This window comes from Molossus molossus, unplaced genomic scaffold, assembly GCF_014108415.1.
Source record: "Molossus molossus isolate mMolMol1 unplaced genomic scaffold, mMolMol1.p scaffold_m16_p_6, whole genome shotgun sequence".
Classification (NCBI taxonomy): Eukaryota; Metazoa; Chordata; class Mammalia; order Chiroptera; family Molossidae; genus Molossus; species Molossus molossus.
Genome location: NW_023425399.1, coordinates 30,897,155 through 30,911,207, shown reverse-complemented (window position 1 = coordinate 30,911,207; position 14,053 = coordinate 30,897,155). Strand labels below are relative to the sequence as shown.

The 14,053-nt window shown below is 41.9% G+C and overlaps 1 pseudogene; it reads left to right on the top strand.

Annotated features, from left to right (window-relative positions):
- The first annotated feature begins 2,797 nt into the window (after positions 1 to 2,797).
- Positions 2,798 to 14,053, top strand: part of LOC118618518 — a 192,370-nt pseudogene continuing 181,114 nt past the window's right edge.

Below are 14,053 nucleotides of genomic sequence, written 5' to 3'. Positions count from 1 at the left end.
TTATTTTTTTAAACTTGTTTTTAGAGAGAGAGGAAGGGAGAGGGAGGGAGAGATAGAAGCATCAATGAGAGAGAAAGAACATCAATTGGCCACCTCCTGCATGCCCCCCACTGAGGATCAGGCCCACAACCTGGGCATGTGCCCTGACCAGGAATTGAACCAGCAAACTTTTTTTTTTTTTTTTTTATCCTCACCTGAGGACATTTTTTCCATTTTTTTTTTTTGTTCAGATAGAGTGGGAGGGAGAGAGAGGAACAGAGAGAGAGAGAGAAAGAGAGAGAGAGAAACATCGATGTGAAAGGAACACATCGAGTGGCTGCCACCCACACGACCGACCAGGGCCGGGGACAAACTGCAACTGAGGTACGCGCCCTTAGCAGGAACCGAACCCGGGTCTCTCAGGACCACAGGCCGACTCTCTAACCGCTGAGCCAAACTGGCCAGGGCTGAACCAGCAAACTCTTGATGCATGGGTCAATGTTCAACCAGTAAGCCACACTGGCTGGGCCTGTACTTCTTTTCTTAGCTCTGTCTTCTGGGTGTTTGGGATTCTGATTGTCTCTGAGATCATAAAAATGGCTTGTTTATCTAGATTTTCTTTTCTAAGGTATAATAAAGTCCTTCTTAATATGGAATAACTGATGATTTTTGATATGCTCTTCTCTCAGATAGTTGCATTTCAACAAAAACAGAGGCACCCTTTAATAATAAAAAGTATTTAGGCAGGCATTACTGACAAGCCATCAGGGAGATAGTCTTCTATCTTCAGTTTTCCTCAAGTCACATCACAGGGAAAGGACCTTAAGGTTAGTGCAAGAATTGGTCGCTGGTGGTTCTCTGCCAGTTCAACTCACCTCAGTATTGAGGGAAATGGTAACCACTCCTATTTATTCCAAGCTTTGATATAGGCCTTGGACCAATGACTTTTTTTCTGTGCTGTAGTTATTGAAATTTGTAACATCTTATTTGCATAAGGTTCTGTTTCCCCCCATTTATATTAGTTAAAGTAAGTAGTGTTAGCTGTAGCAAAAAATAAGTGCTAGATCTCAGTACCATAGCATGCTAAAGTTTTCGTTTTTACACATATTATAGTCCAATGTGGGTCCCAAAAGAGTAGGGTGGCTGGTTGTTTGAACAGTGGTCTCTACTTCATACAGTCAACCAGAGACCCACGTTTTCTCATGATGGGCTTCTGTGAAGTCCAATCAGGGCTTCAAAATTGCCTGACATTTTCTAGATAGCAAGTAAGGAGAAGAGAGAGTGTATCAGGCACTTAGCCTGAAGATGCCTTAAATCAAGGGTTTGCTAACCCTTTTCTGTAAAGGGTCAGATAGTACTCACCTGGGCACATGCCACCTGTCACAACTATGGGATTCTGCCATCAGGTGTGGAAGCAGCCGTGGACAGTGCATAAATTAATGGAGGTGGCAGTGCTCTAAACGATTTATTTACAGAGATAGGTGGTCAGCCAACTTTGGCCTGAGGGCTATAGTGTGCTGACTGCTGCACTGAACCAAAAGGGATGTCTTCCATTCCATATTCCATTGGCAAGAACTAATTACATGTGCCCACCTAGATATGGGTATCAGAGGCATATAGCCGGACTGTGTGCCCAAGAAGAGGAGATTCTTTGGTGAGTTAGCACCTAGCCAGTCTCTGACATACCATGTATCAAGGGTAGAGGGTTCATTGATTTTTTGAGATAGTAGACACACGGGTGTCTAGTCCCAACTTGATCAAGGCCAAGAATGTTCCTTTAAAGAACATCATATCCTAAGTTTCCTAAGTGGGAAAGTTGGCTTAAGAGGGTTCTAGAAGGTCGTGTGTAGATCAGGTGGAAAGCTTCCCTTTCAAGCAAAGATGAGCATTCTCTCAACTGTATGACTGAAGTACAATATGCTGCCCACTGGTGATAAGTGGTCATTGCTGGATGCAAAGATAAGGACTACTCTGTGTTAACTCAATTTCACACATCAGCTGGAAACTGAGCTCTTCTGTCACTTGGTTTCCTTCCTCTCCTCCTGCTAGAGTCCCTAAAGATGAGTGAAAAATCTTGTCCTGCAAGCGTGTGTGTAGTTATACCAGCAGCAGTTCAGTTTGTGGTAAAGTATTTGTTTCTTTGGCTCCCTTTTAATCTACTGTGAAGTCAGAAACAAAGGGTTCTTTCAACAGACCTGTGAATTAAGCAGAGCAAACATTTGGCTAAAAATAAATGTAAGGAAGCCTTCCTATGTAGGAGTCAGAAATAATCTCACAATTCTAGCTCTTGAACTCTCACACCCTATCACTGTAAGATAGACTTAGTGAGGAGTGTGGCTCCAGTCCTCCACTCCTCCCTTTCCATCTGGGCTGGCCATGTAACTTGTTTGGGTCAACAGAATAAGCCAGAGACCTGCAAGCTCTGCTGTCTCTCAAAACCTTGCTGCTCCCATCTGCAAGAGTCTCGGCTAGCCCGGCCAAGGATAAGATACAGCATGAAGTTGAGAACAGTTGTCCTGCCTGGGGCTGTCCTAGAAAAGCAGGCCAGCCAATGCCTCCAGAGCCTGGCACAGACCAGCAGAATGGCCCAGCTGACCTGTAGCTTTGTGGGGTTGTTCGTTAATCAGCAATGGCAGAGGGTATGTCAATTATATTTGTTTTTGCTTGTAAATAAGAAAAAACTTGATCAGAGGGGCTTAGAAAGTAGGATTCTATTTGTCTTATAGGACAGGGTTGTAAAATTAGGTACCGGGCTGATACAGTGACCCACTTACCACATCTTCCATGTGTTGGCTTTCATTCTCTTGTTGGTAACTACATGGTTACAAAAAGGCTCGTTCGTCTTCCAAATCGTGATGGTGCTCAAGACAGGCTGAAGAAGGAAGGGGAAAGAGCAAAAGGGTATGACGGCTGCCCATTTTGCCAGAGACGTAAAACTTGATCCTGATCTCATTTCGACGGATTTCTGTTTCTGTGTCATTGGACAGAACGGGCTCCGGGTTAGCCCTTGGCCGGAAAGTGCTTATGAAGAAGGAAGCTGTATCTGCCACAGGAGAAAACAGTGGAAGGCTATCCTTCCTGGGGCTATTTTTCAGGGAAAGCCTCACAGAGGCAGTAACTGGGTGTAAACAAGGACTTCTCAGTAGACAGGATGGGAAGGGCATTCTGTTATGGAAAGCCATATATACCAAGGCACTTAGTAATGAAACAGTGTACCTATTTCAGAGATTCAAAAGCAGTAACTGAGTCCCATAAAAGGACACATATTTGCCAAAGGTAATAAGGCTAAAGATTGAATGAGCAAAACTCAGGGGACATATTCAGACTTACAATCTAGGGTCTTATCACACTTTACAGGAATGGCAATTCCTATGATCTCAGAGTCTCTTGTACGTATCCCCTTATCACATTGAAATATAATCATCTTTTTACTACAAGGTTGACCTGAAGGCCATGTGCTTATTGGTGGATGAACTTGGGCACATTACTTAACCTTTGGGCCCTAGTTTCACCCAAATTGCTGATAATGGCATCCCTCAGCTACCTCGAAAAATGACCTCTGATGCACCCTACTTGAGATTCTCACATTTGGTAAGTTGCAGAAGTCTATTCATTTTACATGAATTATAGCTCACAATTATTCCATTGGTATCAGCCAGTTAGAACTTTAATTACTTCTCATAGGTCTTGTGTAGGAATCTAAATATACACCTGTTTCCTGGGGCTCCTCAAATCCATCCTGCATCTGGATTTGGTAAGGCTCTTTCTGAAGTGCAGTTCAGCCAGGCATTATCTGCTCAAGGTTCTTCATCTCTCTACTGCCTCTCTAAGTACAAATGTCTAAAAGTGGCTCCAGCCCTGGCCGGTTTGGCTCAGCGGTTAGAGCGTCGGCCTGCGGTCCAGAGAGACCCGGGTTCGGTTCCCGCTAAGGGCATGTACTTCGGTTGCAGTTTGTCCCTGGCCCTGGTTGGTCATGCGGGTGGAAACCACTCGATGTGTCCCTTCACGTCGATGTTTCTGTCTCTCTCTCCCTTCCTCTCTCTCCCTCCCACTCTATCTGTACAAAAAATGGAAAAATACCCTCGGGTGAGGATAAAAAAAAAAAAAATTAAAAAGTGGCTCCAGACACCTTTATGATGTTTGCTACAGGGAGACATCCACGTTTGCCTGAAATTGTCCCACTTACACCTCTGTCATCATTTTTCCCACCTCTTTCTACTCTCAAAACTGAACCCATTTGGATGGTAAACTCCATGATCACTCTCTCTACCTTTCACTCTTTCCTGTTGGTGGCTTGTCTCCTTCTGAAAGTACTGAGCTATTTCTTTAATTTTTTTTTTCTTTATTGATTTTATAGACAGAGGAAGGGAGAGGGAGAGAGAGATAAAAACATCAATGAGGCCCTGGCCGGTTTGGCTCAGCGGTTAGAGCGTCCGCCTGCGGTCCAGAGAGACCCGGGTTCGGTTCCCGCTAAGGGCATGTACTTCGGTTGCAGTTTGTCCCCGGCCCTGGTTGGTCATGCGGGTGGAAACCACTCGATGTGTCCCTTCACGTCGATGTTTCTGTCTCTCTCTCCCTTCCTCTCTCTCCCTCCCACTCTATCTGTACAAAAAATGGAAAAATACCCTCGGGTGAGGATAAAAAAAAAAAAATTAAAAAGTGGCTCCAGACACCTTTATGATGTTTGCTACAGGGAGACATCCACGTTTGCCTGAAATTGTCCCACTTACACCTCTGTCATCATTTTTCCCACCTCTTTCTACTCTCAAAACTGAACCCATTTGGATGGTAAACTCCATGATCACTCTCTCTACCTTTCACTCTTTCCTGTTGGTGGCTTGTCTCCTTCTGAAAGTACTGAGCTATTTCTTTAATTTTTTTTTTCTTTATTGATTTTATAGACAGAGGAAGGGAGAGGGAGAGAGAGATAAAAACATCAATGAGGCCCTGGCCGGTTTGGCTCAGCGGTTAGAGCGTCCGCCTGCGGTCCAGAGAGACCCGGGTTCGGTTTCCGCTAAGGGCACGTACCTCGGTTGCAGTTTGTCCCCGGCCCTGGTTGGTCGTGCAGGTGGCAGCCACTCGATGTGTCCCTTCACATCGATGTTTCCCTCTCTCTCTCTCCCCCTCCCACTCTATCTGTACAAAAAAATGGAAAAATGTCCTCGGGTGAGGATAAAAAAAATCAATGAGAGAGAACATCAATTGGTTGCCTCCTACAAGCCCCGCACTGGGGATTTGGCCCACAACCTGGGCATGTGCCCTGACCGGGAATCCAACCGGCAACCTCTCGGTGTATGAGTTGATGTTCAACCACTGAGCCACACCAGCAGGGCCTGAGCCATTTCTTTAAGAGACTAGCGCACAGCATTCTCCTCAATGCCTGAGCTTTCCTCTGATAAGACTTAAATAAAAATGAAATGTATGTTTGCACGTGGGGAGAGAGAGGTGTTAACTAGCAAACAGGAAGCACTGTAAAATGTTTGCCCCACTGAGGGAGATGGGATACTAGTTTATTTCTGATTTAAACTTAGTCATGGTCCCAATATTTGCTATTTTTACCCCACATTGCTCCTATTGTTGGTAAATGTAAAGAAGGGCTTTGTGATTTTTAACCCAAGGAAGAGTGGTGATTTTTCTCCTTTTTGGGGGTGGGGGTGGGGTTGAAAAGGGAGATACATTGGTAAAAGTGGTAGTGGAAATGGAGAGTCGGTCCCCCTGCGTTCTTGCATGGCAGGCTCAGGCTTGACCTGCAAATTCACCTGTAAGATTTGTAGGAACCCTCATTATCTTGTTTCTCCTTCTGGGAGAGACAACTCTACTGGTGGAAGAGCTGTCTGCAGCAGGGCACATGGAGAGCATCCAAGGAGAAGAGGTTCAGGACCCTGAGCTGTTAGAACGTTGTGTATGTCTCCTCAAGTACACCTGCTGTTCCGTGTGGTGCTTGGAGTATTATTAACTCCTGCTAATTTCCTCAGCAGTATTATTGACCATGGAAGGCTAAGTATGATCTATCATTGTACAAAATATAAAATGTGTTTAAGTTTCACACAGGTCACTCACATTCATACCGAGTAGAGTCTACCTTAGCAGTGGGGTGAAGACACTCTAGGCAAACATGGGACAGTCCCCAAACACAGTCTATCTTTGTAGAAGAGAACTCCCCCACCCGTAGCCCCAGATAAACTGGACACATTTTTAAATTATTACTAAAGGACGTATGTGAAAACATGACCAGGAGGAGTCAGAATCATACCTAGTATTGAAGGTCATCCTGGATTAGAAAATTAAGCCTAGATTAGAAACAAAAAATAAATAAATTGCTGGTAAGTATCTGATAAGAAATCCCTACTTTTTCTTGCTCCTTATATCTTCTCTTTTCCTTATTTATTTATTTAGTGAAAGGGAATGGACTTGAAGCAGCCAGAAAGCAGATGCATAGGAAAGGGAATTTACCAAAGGGAACAGATGTTTTTCTAATTCTGAAAAGGTATAAGGCTGAAACATGCCTTTCAAAGCCAGAGATATGCACAGATTACCACCCTGTATGGGTTATGGGCGCTTGGGGATTTCTTGTCCATTTAATATTTTTTGAAGTTTAATATCTGAGCAGGGAAAGGAAACAGAAGCAGCTAATTCGGAACCTGGAAGTTCTTTCCTGACCCTTTGGTACCTAGGCACAATAGGGTGAGTTCAGGACTGGGTAAAGTCTTAACTCCCCGTTTCCTGCCTTTTGTTAGTTTTAATCTGGCCCTTAAACATACTTCAATGTGGACTTTTGTGTAAGAATGCCTTTGATTTTTTTCTACTCCCAAAGAATGCCAACCAAGAGAGGGAGAAAAATAGAATATATTTCTAATCATGTATAATATGTTTCTGTTTCTTAAGAAGTGATGCGGTGCCTCTCAGGTTTTTTTTTTTTTTTTTAACTTGATAGGTAGACTGGTGACATAGCAATGCCTTCTCTTAGAGGGCATCCGAACTTCAGTCTTAGGAAGAGGGTGTGCTCCCCTTCTTTGAAAGTGTGCACACCTCCATGAGAAGCTCACACTGTGCAGGCAACCAGCCACGTGGCTCCTGGGGCTACAGCCTGTTTTTGTGGATGGAGGCTGAACCCGGGGTACTTGCATTTAGGAAAGTGAGAGCTATCCCCATTCTGGAAATGAAATGGACAGCCCTGCTAAATGCGCATACCTTCTGGTGGTGCATATCTGGGGTAGGGTGGAAAAGGGCTTGTTGAGTGGTCCACTGAAATGCTTTGCTGGCTTAGTAAACCCTTTCCTTGAGCCAGTTGACCCAGTTACCTGGTCAGTCATTTCAATGTTTCATCAGTTGATTATGACTAATGGCCATTAGATTTTTTTTTTTTTTTTTTTTTGCTTAATGTAGTCTGCTCAGCTGCCTTTATGGGCAAATGCTCCTATTTTCACTTGAATGAGTGGGACCATGTCTGGTGGGGGGGCTGGGGGGCTGGAGAGTGATGATACATATACTTTAGTTAGGGAGAATGATGGAAAAACAAATAGCAGGCAAGGGTGAGTAATAGTGATTAAAACAGTTAAGCAACACAGTTAACATTGTGCCCTTATGACCACATGTTTAATAGAGTGTGATACATACTTGTGATGCAGAAACCTATAAACTCAGAATTACTGTATGGAAAATATATGGCTACAATATATCAGTTACATTTAAACACATGTACGTGCGTATGTGTCTATATTACATACGTATATACACCAGGCAGCCATCTGCTTTAAAGGCTCTATTGTATTATTCTGTTGGTATTTTCATCTAGTGTTATTATTTTAACAGGTATATTCATTTCACTTTCATATTGCCTTGCAACTAGTATGTTAAGCTGTTTAATAAAAATACATTCTCTATATTCTATTAACACACACTCAACCTATGCTATATATTTGGTAGTTGATGCGCAAACACATTAAATGAAGATATTCTGTGATAGTGTTAAAGTATAATTTTCAAAAAGGTGAAATCATGACTCATACACATATAAAATGAATGTATGTCAAAGATTTGATTTAACTCGTTAATAAATGAGGGGACCAGTAAGATGCTAAAACAGGTCCAAATGAGAATTTGATGTACTAGGATTTATACAATTCATTTGTGCTGCTATGAGCAGGAATCATTCACATTGTTATTCATTTTCTACACATTGAATAGCCACCCTTACAGAATTTTGGAATAGCCAAGAAGTAATTAAAGATCATTTCCAAGCCTTGAATACATTTTCCTGACAAGAGCTTTTATTGCTTCATTCATTAATTTGAGTACTTTTCGGGGTCTGTGGTGAGCACGTGTTAGAGACTGGTATACACAGGTGAGCATGATGGTGTCTGTTCTTTAGATGGACATTTAGATGGACTCAGATAACTAGAGTTCATTTGATAAATGCCGGTAGAACCCTAATGAATCATTCTCTTATGGAAGGGCGCTCATGGTCCCACAGAAGAAATACTGTTTGAGCAGAGTCTTGCTGGTTGAAAAGCTCACCAGCCAGAAAAAGGGAAGTCATGGCTGGAGGTTAAAAAGCAAACTTTCCATCCTACCTAGAGGGAATAGAATTTGAAAAGGATCAAGGGTGTGAAAAAGTAAGCATATTTATGGGAACTGCAAGTATCAACAAAAAGCCCAGGGCGCAGGGAGGGCTGTGGCTGGGAGGTGAAGCTCCTGAGGCAGGAAAGGCGGACCTAACTGATAAACCACATTCTACTGCAGGAGGCAGAGAAAAAGTCCTGAATTTTAAGCAGGGGAGAGCTAATAACTTCAGTATTTCAAATCTCACGTTGAAACAATGTAAATTTATATCAGGAAAATCAGTTAAAATGCTGTTTAAATAGACCAGAGGGGAGAGGAAGGAGGCTCCCACTGCCCCCACCCAATAAACATTCTGACACATCCAGTGACCAAATTATGTTTGTTTTTGGAGAAGGAGGCTTCCCTTTCCTCTGCCCCTTCTCTTCGCCTCTCATCCTTTCCCTTTCTCTCTGCTCCTCCCTTCCTCCATGTGTGCCTCCTTTCACATTTCCCTCCCTCCCTCCCCTCTCTCCTTCTTTGTGACCCTGTTTCCCTGCTGTTCTGAGCTCTAGGAAACACCTGCTCCATGTCTCAAGTCCTGGGATCCCTCATGGAGAATCAGACTGATTCCGAGGAGTGCTCTGATTTTCAAGACAGTTCTGGACAAACACTGACACATTCCTAGTCTCTGATTCTTATTTTAAAATCAGTCACTAAAGCACCATGACATCATTCTAAGCAAGGTAAAATACAAGCTGTTTTTTGCTTTATAATTACTACATGCCAGTCCGTTTTTCCTGCTCCCTCTCAGGACTGGAGACTCTGCTCCCATCGACAAGGCATTTACAGGTCACCTCCCAGGATGGGTTATTTCCACAGATGGCTAATTTGGTCCATTTGTCTTGACTCGTGCTAATTTCATCTCCAGGGGGTGAGATTTTTCTGACAATATTAATTTTTTAAAGTAGTCATAGTGGGGAAAGGTGGAGGAGAGAGTTAGAAACTTTTTATGAAACTTCTAATGCTCTCAATTCATCACTGCTCCATCAGAACTTCCAACTCATTCGATGAGTGATTTTTTCCAAGTGTCTGGATATATTTAACCTGACTAAGACAATTCACATTAAAGTGTGAAATGATCAATAACCAACCCATCTAACCTTGATCTTCTTTTAGAAATAGATTGTTAACCAGAAAGAATCTCAAGTTGAGTACATTTGGAGTATTAAGTGAAAGGGAAACACTTAAAATGGATTAACAGAAATATGTTTAATCAATTAATATCTACTTCCAAAAACGAAAGCATTATTTACACTCTAACAAGATAAGAATAATACTGGGCTGGTTTAAAATAATGGTTCTGATCGTTGTGAAATCACTGGCCATGACATAACTGTTCTAGGTTCGGTTTGTGCAACACTGAGATGAGAGAATTTGAATAAAGTAGAAGTAAAGGTGAGCTGTGGAAAATTAGGAAGCTAATATCATATTATCCCTTTTCAAGTATGGCAATAAGAAAAAAACAAAAACAAAAAACTAGCTAACAAAAAGTATGCATGTAACATAGGCTCATGATGAAAAATGAACACCCCAAATCCAACTAAAGTAAACCATAATAATACAATGTTCAATTAATTGTACAGCATCTTAAAAGGTAATAATGGAAGTTCCCTTTTACATCTTCTGGATCCACAGTCCCATTCATTTCTCTAAGGTAAGTCGTGTTAATTTCTTGCGTATCTTTCCAAAATGTTCTTAGGGCATTGCATTAGTTAAGGTTCTTTTGGTTTCAGGCCACAAAAATAAACCCTGGCTGATTTAAGCCACAAAAAAGAATTTACTGGAAGGATTCTGGGGTATTTTGCGGAATTGAAGAAGGATTAAATCCCTAAGTCTTTGGAAAGGGTAGGGTAAAGGAAAGTTACGAGGCATCCCTCCACCATATGTCAGACAACTGCCACTAATGTAACTTGGCTACAAAGATTCCTAGCCTCTGCTACTTCTGTTTTAAATTTCAAATACCATTGGCTGTGCCAGACTAGGTCAGCGGAGTTGTAGAAGGACTGAATGTGCGGGGGCAGAGGGGTTAGGGGCTGGGCAAATCTCATAGTGTGGAAAGCTGGGCATATTTTTCTGGACAGGTCAAATGGCAACTTGCAGGACAGCAACCCCACGAAGTATCTATTGCACGTAAGTATGTTTACATTCGCTCCCATACAAAACACATGCCTACACTACCCATTTGATTCTAAGACAAATATCTTTTATATATTAATTATCTATGAAGTCGGGGATGCATTTTATAATCGATGCTATCTGAGAATTAGTGGACAGTTTTATAGAGACCATTTTGTCCTTTTCTGAGGCGTATAAATAGTGAAATCTCTCCAGTTTGGCATTCTAGTAACTTCTGCGTAAGTGGAAAAATTGCTTTTTGTTCCTGAGCCAGGTGTCACTTATAGGCATATTGGAACTGCAGACCTGGCAGTAACTTTACAAATCCCTACATAAAACAATTGGTACCTGAAATTACTTTCGTAGAAAAACCTCTTGACCATTACTATGAAATTAAACTTGATATAAACACAAGCGATCTTACTTAAGGGCAAATGGCAAAGCTAGGCACTGTGGATTAGAATAAAATGAAGACTTGAATTTTTGCTCTCAAGATAACTACCAATTGAATCTTGATTTTGAAATTTCAGCGTCTGAACTGTGAGAGAATGCATTTCTCCTCCTTCAAGGCACACTGTTTATGGTACTTTGTTACAGCAGCCTTATGAAACAAACACACCCCGGGAGAGGCCATCTCGTGTTTTAACAGAGCAAAGCATATGAGATATATTGGATCTTTCTGGTGATCTAGTTCTGGTGGCAGAGGGGCAGTGTGTGTCTGAAGCTGTGGATTGTTAGCAATTTAATTCACCAAATACAACCTGAGTTTCTGTATGTTCATTGCCGATGGGATTTCTCCTAGCTATAATGGAGTAAGGGGAAATATATATTACCTGATTTCCTGAAATAACCAAAAATTCAGACAAAATATGTGAAAAAATTAGTTTTAAGACATCAGTCATCAGATAAATCAGGACAGTGATACCTGAGAGATAAAAAACAAGGGTGGTGAGCCTATGATTGTCCCAGTTTACTGCCTTGAGAGTCTTAGGCTGCAATTCATGGAGATAGAACCCAGGCAGAGCTGTGGATAATCTGAACAGAAGAGACAGTCTGGGGAGACCAAGGTGTTCAAAGGATAGAATACTGGAGGAGAAAGGAATAGATGCAGGAGAATCATACATATTCATGCATCTGACTCAAGCGTGTTGATTTTCATCAAATGCCGTAAACATGTGCTTCAATATACGATTCTTCAGTCACTCATCCAAGTTTACGACTTCTGCCTGGAAAACCTTTTGGCATACACTACACATTATTTCTACTTAAGAGCATGCATAAACCATCTTTGTAACAGCTAAGTGCCATTCCTCTGGACATGTTCAGGCGCTCACAGCCCCTGTCCTGCCATCTGCGGAGGGTTTGGCCAGTCCTCCTGGCATTTGTAATGGAGGACCAGAGCATGCCTGTAGGAACAGGACTGAATGCCAAGAGGGGAAGAGAGAGTTAGCAAAAGGCAGTCCATCAGTTGTCATAATGAAGTGATGAAGTGAAGAAGCAGGAGTAAATATCTGGAGGTGGTCTAGAGGGGAATGTGCTCTTGCCATTTTAAAGCAAGTTCCTTGAGAGTGACTTCCATGCTTAACTCAGTGGATGAAAACAAAAAATGGATTATTTTCTTAAAGTATTATTGGAGACTCTCTGTCCTCTTCAAAGAGTTAAAAAAAGAAAAAAGAGAAATTTAGATTATTTTTATCAATTTTTATTTTTGTGTGAACTAGGTCCATTTGACTATTTTCTGAGAGATACATAACATAGTCTATCATAGGTGTGTGGGAAACCTTTAGTTCTCACTGTTTTATTGGAACTTGTAGTTTTCATATTATGGGACTTTAGAAAACATATAAGCCTGTTACAAGTGACACATCTCAGACAGAATTACAAGGATGGAGTGTCAGGGGATTCTATTGACCTCTTTCTTCTGTAAGTCATGTTTCATTAGATTGGTCTTTCCTCAATTCTTTGAATTAATGAAGTTGTCTTGCAGTGTCTTCATTTCCATGTAAAAAGATTTTCTTATACAGTTCTTTGCTCTGTGATTGATTGCTCCCATCTTTTTAGATTCCTAAGCCAAAGCTGTCAGAAAGTGTCTGTAAGGCTCAAACACCGAAGTCTTTAAATTGGCCGTGTTACTCTCAGATGGACCTGTCTCCAGGATGGCTGATATTCAAATTTTCAGAATGAAACATAGAATCAGATGGAAGTGCACATCTTTTATGAACCAATTGGAAAGGGAGAAATGAACTTACTTGAGCCTGGTGGCTATAAGTGTGCCCTCTTCTCCTCTATGAAAATTTGCTCCTGAAATTAATATAACTAGGTATAGACTATTTTCCAAGATCTCTTACACATACAGGTGGGGCGGTATTAACACATTATTTATATTAATAATTCAATGTTATCTCTCATAACTAATATGCTGCAAATATTGAGCTGGGAGCAGCTGTGTAGCTGCTCATATCTGAAATAAACAAAGAGCTAGTGTCTGCGAAAAGAAAGAGCTCAATTCATAACAAAATTGCATATATTGCTAATATAGAAAATCTAGCTGCTTTGCAAAGTTCCTTCTAAGACAGTGGGAGATGTTATTTTATACACTCAGCATTCACAGTTTTAACTTTCCAAACAGAACCCATTTCAAATATTAGGGATTTTGTTTTGTTTTGTTTTGTTTTTCCTTTCCTTAAATTGGATGGCCCAAGATTGCCTTCTGCAGGTCAAGCACTTGATTGACAGCTGAGCTCTGGTCTGAGCAATCAGAAGGCATCAGGCAAAGGTGCAGACAGGAAGAAATAGGAACATCGGGTAGAAAACAGGCCAGGGCGCTGGGCCTGGGAGTCTTGCCACATGTCAGGAGTAGGGTGTGAGGGGGCTGAAGATGTAGTGGATGAGGGCCAGGGAGACAAATGATGGGGGGACAGAGGCATTGGGAGAGGGGCATACAGAATGTTGGAACTGTATAGGGCAAGACAGACTCTTTCTGTTGGGGTCTGCACGCAGAAAAACCTGCCAAGGCTCAGTTCTACACTTAAGAAAGCAGGTTGATTGAAGGAAAAACTATGAAGGAAGTAGGGGTTGTTTCCAACATTCTGCCATTACTTTTCAACACCCTGTAGCTCTTCTGGCAGATTCTCTCCACCCAGGTGTTCAGACCTCCACACTCCCTTCCCCTGAACTACAGCGTACAGGGTCACAGGCATTGTAGCAATCATTGGACAACCTTTTTATTTCAAACTTTTCTTCCCAGTTCTCTCTTTACTCATATTCTTGATCCCTGCTGGAGTGAATTTGACAACTGACTGGAGCCGGTGTGTCAGTGACCAATGTTGTCTCAGAGTTTCCTCCCTCTGTGATCACA